General features: G+C 48.9%; 1 pseudogene; it reads left to right on the forward strand.

Moving 5' to 3' along the window:
- The first annotated feature begins 4869 nt into the window (after window positions 1-4869).
- LOC144095507 (eukaryotic translation initiation factor 4E pseudogene) lies at window positions 4870-6018 on the forward strand (annotated as a pseudogene).
- The last annotated feature ends 2535 nt before the right edge of the window (window positions 6019-8553 follow it).

Raw genomic sequence — 8553 nt, forward strand, 5'->3', positions numbered from 1 at the left:
AATAATTGGTTTTGGGGGAAAGGAAATGGCGCAGTATCTGTCTCATATATCGTTGGACACCTGAACCGCGCCGTAAGGAAAGGGACAAGGGAGGGAGTGAAAGAAGAAGGGAAGAAGGAGGTGCCGCAGTGGAGGGCTCCGGAATAATTTCGACCACCTGGGGATCTTTAACGTGCACTGACATCGCACAGCACACGGGCGCCTTAGCGTTTTTCCTCCATAAAAACGCAGCCGCGGCGGTCGGGTTCGAACCTGGGGACTCCGGATCAGTAGTCGAGCGCCCTAACCACTGAGCCACCGCGGCGGGTGCACACAATTCCGCTGAAGCGAGAAGGGCGGCCTGTGTTGCTCCGACTCCCCTTAGTTGAGTTTGGCGTGAATAGTGGCATTGAAATGAAGCCGTAATCTAGAGTTGAATTTTTCAGGTTTCTTTGTGAATCGGTTGCTTTTATTTTTTTTTCCTTCATGCTATTAACAGAAGGAAAAACTAACGTTTTTGTATACTTAGCAAATGAAATTTGTTGTTGCTATGTTGCCTTATTCAATTACAAATTTCACTGAACGGTTTATTTTTAATTCTTTCCAAGAAAAACCAACAAAAACGACAGATGTCTTGCTGAATAATCAGCAAGGTGTCGCATCGTACAATCAATCAACGTCTATTCAACACTATTCGGAAGGAAACTCCGACCATGTGCATAATTTTCTTGCGGAACAAACCTTTAGCAAACGAGAAAATATGAACGTATTGTTTCAGACATGTCCTCAGTTGTCCGCCCCAGAAGAGTGCGGCGACGGATCGTTTGGAAAAGAAATTTCTTATTACTGCTTGGAATCCATTGCATATGGCGGAGTAATAAGAGAAAGTCATCCCAGTTAATGTTGTACAAGCGGGTGTTGACCACGCAAAAAATATTTATGTTCGGCTGATCATCCTCCGCGCTACTGGCATACCTGAGAAACTTAGGATCTAGTAAACAGTTTTTACGTTATAACGGAAAATGTAGCATAATCCAACAGCATTCGGCGACCCTGATACTGTAAATTATGACTACGAAGGAGGCGCCAATAACCGCAGGCTCCTTTTCAGTGTAGCCAGTGAGTGGGGAACGCAGCGGCCAGTCATAACTTTTCGATCGGCGTGCATTCGCAACGACTGCATCATGTAAAAAAACAATCAAAACTGGCAGAACATTGATGAAACGAGCGAAGCCACCATGCAGCGTCAATTTCCAGTTTATTCCCATCATTGCAGTGGCCACGCAACCGCACAAAAGCGACGCCACATGCATAGCGCGCAGTATACGCGCCCGGTGCGTGTGACTTAACATGCCGCTGCGAGGGGGAAACGGCAGCGCGGGGTGCTACAAAGGGTGTCCTCACCCTGAAAGCGGAGGCGAGGCGAGCGGGCATCGAGGCACCCTTTGTTCCGCCATTGCGCAGCGCCGCGCCTTTCCTCAAAATGCAACTTTCAGTTTTCTCTTTCTTCTTCCCCTCTTTCCTTTATCCCTTCCTTTACGGCACGATTCGGGTGTCCACCGTGATAAATGAGGCGGTTACTGTGTCATTTCGTTTCCTCAAAAACCAAACAAAACAAGTGGGCCGATGGAGTTCATAGAATTCATTTGCGTTGACAACTTTGCAAAGGCTGTTCATTTTCACGAAAGGCGCACAACCGGCTCCGTTGGTCAGTGGAGACCTCAATCTCGCTTTCATGCACATGGCGTTGGTGTAAAAAGACTGCTTTGATTGCGTTCCGCACACTGAATAGGCAGCGCGCCCTCCCTGCCACCCTGGGAGGTCGCAAGTAGTTAATGGTTGGTTTCTCGAAGTTCTTTATAGCGCTACAAAAAAACTACGACACAGGAAGAAGTACACAGGACGGGCGCTATAGTGTCCGTTCGGTGTACTTCTTCCTGTATCCTTGTTTTTCTTTTGTAGCGCTATAAAGAACTTCGAGCAACTATGCTTCACCAACTAGCCCCACAACGTGTTTTGTTAAGTTAATGGTTCATCGCCAGATATTGATCACCAAATGAACGCTGCGGCCGAGGTATTGCTGCAGTGCCGCATGTCAGCCACAACGCTGTCAGCGCTAATTCATTCATTCCACATCTCTCTCTCACCACGAATCAAAGCACGAATGAGGCGTCCACATATCCAGGGAGCCAGTTATGCGCCCTTCCTTTGCTCAAAGCCATCGCCGTCTAGAACATAGTCAACGCCAACGCCAATAAACACAGCGAACGCCGATATCTTTCGCTTTGTATATCCTGGAATAGCTGAGCTAATCCACATTAATTTTTTGCTCACGGCCAACGCCGACGACAGCGGCTTTTCTGCGACACGAGCTCCTGAACGCTGCTGCGTTAAAAACAACAAAAATGGCTGTGGTGTAGCTCTGGTTAATTCTAGTTGAATTGCGAAAGCTTCGTTTCCTCGGCACGTCGTCTACGCAGCGTCTCATTCCGACGCTCTCGAGAACTCATACCGGTCTCTTCCGCAGTTGAAGAGTTACTCCGGAACGTGGCACTTTTTCTAGCTGCAGCTTCGTTACGACGCTTGTCGAGTCGTGCGGCGCGTTCTTTTGGCGTCTATTGAGCGCGTTGTCTCTTCCTCGCTTCGTTCTGTCGTTGCGTCTCTTTCGCGCTCTCCATAACGACTACAATACAGTGAGGCGAAGCATATATATATATATATATCCTCCGCGAGGTGACGCCTCCTCTCTTTACCCGAGCGGAGCACATCTGGTGGAGCGAGAGGCGGCGGCGGCGGCGTCGACGGCGGCGCCATCTGTTGGAGCGCGGCTGCGGCGTTGCTAGGCAACGGCGGCTCAGGGTCGTTCGTCGGCCACCGCATGCGGCATACGGCTGCCTACACGGCATAAGGCGCGACGAGCAGAAATGGCTCGCTGGCTGGCGTAGTAATGCAACGCTTTAACAATTGTGGTTCCTATTCAGGGTGTGAAGGTGGTTGGACAGCGAAGCGGTCAAACGACACCCAATTACCCATTGCGATGCCACTTGAATATTCACACACTTGGCCCTACAAATAGTGAAACCAAAGAAAAGTGAGATGTACTTGAGCTGTGTGCTACATGTATGCCTGATTTCAAAGGAGGTACACTGTTTGCGTTACATGTTTAGCCTGCTGTTTTTTGTTTACGACAACAACACGAATACGCAACCATTGTCTTTATCGCGAAACACACACGGGAAAAGGAACGTGCTTCGCATTGTTTGCAGGCGCCGTTATCGTATACATTATGCGATTTGCACTCCACTCGAGGGCTTCGACCGACATCAACTCCTTTCGAAGCAGCTGCAAACGAATGTTTACCGGAACGCGTACTTGGTGGCACCGCGCTTCGGAAATATTCCTTCCCTTACGGCCCGGTGTGGGTGTCCAGCGAGATATGCGAGTCAGGCGTCATTTCATTTCCTTAAAACCAATTTTCATTTCATTTTCCTTGCCTTAGGGCGAGGTTTGGGTTTTCGCCAACATATGTTTCGTTTTCTTAAATTGTCCAATGGGCAAGGCGTCGCGCCGAACGGACGGACGATAGCGTTCAGTGGACTCCTTGGAAACGCTGCAACACGCTTTCACGCACCGCTCTTAAAGACGAAGCTTAAGCGTCCTCCAATTTTTTAAATCTTTTTTTTCACTTTTTTATTATTTTTAGCCAGTTATGCCGCCGCCGTTATCATATATTATACGGTTTGCACATCACATGATGGCTTCGAATCAAGTCAACCCCTTTCGGGGCAGCTGTAAACGGGCCGGACGGTGTTTCCATTGTTCACACGCGCCTTATCATTAATCATGTGGTTTTGATGCTTGTTTTGTGGTTTTTCTTTAGCCTGGCGTTTTTTGCTGACGACGACAAGAAAATTTTTTTGGACGGTAGAGGCATACAGTTTCGCTGTAAAAACAATACTGGCCACACCTACTGCCGCGTGCAGAGAGAATATATAGGAGAGAGGAAAAATCGGAAAGAACAGACGCGCGTCGCAATCACCGCGTGCTCCGGTCAGAATCCTATGGATGTGTGAAACTCAGATACCCCTTCACGTATATGCGTGTAGTTGTACTCAAGACGCTCAGCTAATGAGATCGCAGGACCCGGGTTCAATCCTGGCCGCGGCGGCAGCGGTTCGATGGAGGCGAAACGCAACATGAGCCCATGGCTGTGCAATGTGAGTGGGTTGCGGAGGTCCCCAGGTGGTCGAAATTATTTCAGAGCCCTCCACTACTACTACTGTTTCTCTCTTTGTTCTTTCTCTCTTTCACCCCTTCCATCAAAGCGTGGTTGAGGTGTCCACCGAGGTGTGAGACAGTTACTATTTCCTAAAAATCAACTTTCCGGGGCGGCCGCGTTTCGATGGAGGCTAAACGCTAAGGCGCCCGTGTGCTGTGCGCTGTCAGTGCACGCTAAATATCCCCAGGAGGTCGAAATTATTCCGTAGCCCTCCACTACGGCACCTCTTTCTTCCTTTATTCTCTCAGTCCTTCATTTATCCCTTCCCTTACGGCGCGGTTCAGGTGTCAGCCGATATGTGAGACAGATACTGCGCCATTTCCTTTCCTCAAATTCTCATTTTGTTGAAACTAAGCGCTGTACTGCGATTTAAGATAACGCATTTGGCGCCTTGCATGTGTGTCAGGAACATTGACGCAGGGGAAAGTGCAGTGCTTGCATTGGAGGTGTCTCCGTGTCCGAGCGTTGGGACGCTCGTTTGTCTATTGTATGGACGCCTGCCGTGGAACGAGCTTCTTTCCCAAGCTGCACCGCGTGGTTGCAATGCTTGCTGGGATATCCTCACGAAAGGCTATATATAGAGGAGGCGGTGGTGCGTTCTTTCAGTCGGCTGTCAACATTCCTGTACAGTTCACGATGTCAGGCGAAAATGAGCATTGCGCGAGGGACCCGCAAACCAAACAGGCTGAAACAGTTACATCGCCCGAAGAACGGTTGAAGCATCCCCTGGAACATCGGTGGAGCTTTTGGTACCACACCAACGACAGGAACCGCACTTGGCAAGAAAACCTTCTGGAGATCGCCTCGTTTGACACGGTCGAAGACTTCTGGGCTGTGTACAACCACATGAAGCGTCCCAGCGAAATAGCTCAAGGATGTGACTACTCCATGTTCAAGTACGGCATCAAGCCCATGTGGGAAGATAGCCGTAACAGGCGAGGTGGCCGTTGGTTCGTCAAGCTGGGCAAAGTCGAGGCGGCGACGGACAACTGCTGGCTCGAAATTCTGATGTGCTTGATCGGCGAGGGCTTTGACGAACGCGGCGCCGACGTGTGTGGAGCTGTGGTTCAGGTCCGGGAAAAGGCTGACAAGGTATCTGTGTGGACGGCGGACTGTCGCAGTGTGGAAAGCAACAGACAGATCAAAGAGATCATGAAGAAGAAGTTGGAAATGCATATCGGTACAAAGAGCTCTATTTATTACCAGGTCCATGATGACACGAAGACCAAGGAACGCTCCTCGAAGAAGGCCAGAGAGGCAGTTTGAGAGCTTCTAGAACACGGCGTTTTGCTGACAAGGTGTACGTCGTGTTAGGACACATGTCCAAGCACTGATTTGTTTCAAAAATAAAATCATTTTTTCTTCTTGCTTCAGTAGTTGTCTCATTGCCTAGCGATCTACAACACCCTAACTTGCATCATTAACCATAAGGCGCCCCAAAGTTTTAGCGTGATGTAGAGTTCTGCGTCTCTGGTAGCGTTCTATTGCTCGGGGCGCGTAGCGTCCCTAGACCGGTTCTTTCCACAGCGTGGGACAGGCCTATCTAGTAGCCAGCGTCTCCGGTCGGGTATACTGCATTAGAAGCTGTGGGCGTGAGCCTCCGGCTTCTAGATACTGGTTGCTGGTGTATCCACGCGTGAGAGCAGCACGTTCTTGAGAGCCAGCGTCTCGTGATCGTAAACAGGGTGCCTCGATGCCCGCTCTACACCAGTGCCAGAGAACGTCGCCTCCGAGCATAGCGCGGCTTAGACTTCCGCGAAAGGCGGGCATTTAGTTCGGCAGATATGAAATGCTCTCGTCTGCTATACGTGGTGAGACCGCGCGGAAGCGCTCCAGACAAGAGGGACCAAGGTGCCACTGATGCGTCACCTGACCAGATAGTGAACAATGGTTTGGTTTAATGGGGTTTAACGTCTCGAAGCGACTCACTCTGTGAGCGGCGCCGTAGTGAAGGGCAACGGATAATTCTGACCACCTGCGGTCCTTTATCGTGCCCTGCCATCGCACAGTACATGGGGCCACTAGCATTTCGCTTACATCGAAATTCGACCGTCGCGGCCGGAATCAAACCTGCGCCGCTTTGGTCGGCGTTATTTCGACCACAGGAAAGCCAAGCCAAATCGTTATTCCGACCTGTCGTAATAACGAAAACGTTATTTTCCGGTCCAGTGTTATTTTTCACTTATGGATTGGCTTGGCGTCATTTGTGATTTGTGGATCGCGGTCCTGCGTGCATTTAGCATCGCTTGTTTGATCGGCCTCTGGATGCTCTGGACGTGTGGGGTGGGCACATTCGTTGTGAAAAGACGCTTGTGTGCTTGCGTGGTTTGTGTGCTCGCACTTGTGTAGTGCCTGTGCCTCGTCGTAATTAATTGACCTTATGAAAATGCGCTTTCATTTCGCGTAATTTGTGGGTTGGTCGAGTAGGCATATGTGCGCTCATCCGTTTCGAACTTTCATCCTGATTTGCGCAGACTACAGACAAATTAGTAATGTGAATTCATTACAACGTGTTGCAGTGGTCATAAATATGATCAGGCACGGTGGTTCTGCAGTCCCCGAGGCATTCGCCAGTCGAAGCGAGCTACAGGGTCGTCCACCCTGAACACGCGAGTGCGTGACTGCACTCTCTGCAGGGCCACTGCGTCCGACACGGCCACTCATCGCAGCCGAGTGGCGCAGGAGACTTTGGACCTGGTCTGACCTGGTAGTGGCGCTTCGCGTCATCTGCCACTTCGCTTCGATGCGCGGCCGTGTCGGACGCAGTGGCCCTCCAGAGAGCTCAACCATGCGCTCGCGTTACGACAAGAGAAGGTTCTTAGTGGCTCGTCGACAGGACCAGATGGTATTCCGATTATATTAATAAAGAAGCTTGGACCAAAATCCAAGGAAACATTAGTAGAGGTAGTGAACAAAATAGTAGTGGATGGCAAAGCCCCGAATGAATGGCGATCAAGTAGAATGAACGTCGAACGTAGAATAAACAGAGTGCTTATAAAATTTGAAAAAAATGTATCGGGGACCTATAGAGGTACAGTGGGGGCTTAGGCAAGGATGTCCTCTGTCTCCTTTGTTGTTCATGTTGTACCTGCAAGGGTTAGAGATAAAACTAGAAAGGAGCGGACTAGGGTTCAACTCTTCTTTTTTCAAGCAAGGAGAATGGATTAAACAGTCATTACCGGGACTAATGCATACGGATGATGTAGTGCTAATGGCTGACAACAAGGAAGATTTTCAGAAGTTGATAAACATTTTTGGTGCAGAGGGAGATAGATTAGGTTTCAAGTTTAGTAAGGAAAAATCTGCAGTCATGATTTTAATGATGAGGGCGGTGAGCATAGAATACAGGAGTTCACACTAGAAGTGGTGGATGAGTACACGGATTTTAGGGTGTGGATAAATAACGGCTCTGAGTATCAGACAGAGCATGAAAAATATGTAATGAATAAAGCTAGTAGGAATGCAGCTGTCATGAAACATAGAGCTCTGTGGAATTAAAATAGGTATGAAATAGTAAGAGGCATCTGGAAGGGGGTGATGGTTCCTGGCCTCACTTTTGGCAATGCGGTCCTGTGCTTGAGACCAGATGTTCAAGCAAGTTTCGAAATCAAACAACGCGGCGTAGGGAGGCTAGCTTTGGGAGCACATGGCAATACACGAAATCGGGGAATGCAGGGTGATATGGGATGGGCGTCGTTCAAGACCAGAGAAGCTAGCAGTAAGATAGCATTTGAGGAGCGATTGAGAAAAATGGGGAAAAGCGGTGGGCTAGGAAAGTTTTCAGGTACATGTGCATAAGGAATGTTGACACGAAACGGAGAGAGCGAACTAGAAAATTGACAAGCAAATATCTGAACAGCAGTAAGGGGACAAGTCAGCAATTATCGATTAAGAAAAAGGTTAAAGAAACAGAGAGAGCTCTGTTGAAAACAGGGAAGCTGATGAAATTGGCACTGGGAACATACAGGATTTTTAAGCAGGAAATTGCCAAAGAAAATATCTATGATAATTGTATGGGAAGCTCTTTGTTGTTTGAGGCCAGGACGGAAGTTTTGCGGACTAAGACATATGGAGTCAGGTACCACGATATAGAAATGTGCATTGGGTGCGGAGAGGAGGAGGAAACGTCTGAACACTTGATACTTCTCTGTAAAGGGCTTCACCCTGCAGTGGAAAGCAGCTGTACTGACTCATTCAAAGCATTGGGGTTTAAGGACAGTGAAGGAAAAGTAGATTTTAAGCGGGCAGAAGTAACACAGCGAAGGTTATATGGCTAATGGCTGAAATTGAGACGA

This window comes from Amblyomma americanum, chromosome 1 (genome assembly GCF_052857255.1).
Source record: "Amblyomma americanum isolate KBUSLIRL-KWMA chromosome 1, ASM5285725v1, whole genome shotgun sequence".
Taxonomy (NCBI): Eukaryota; Metazoa; Arthropoda; class Arachnida; order Ixodida; family Ixodidae; genus Amblyomma; species Amblyomma americanum.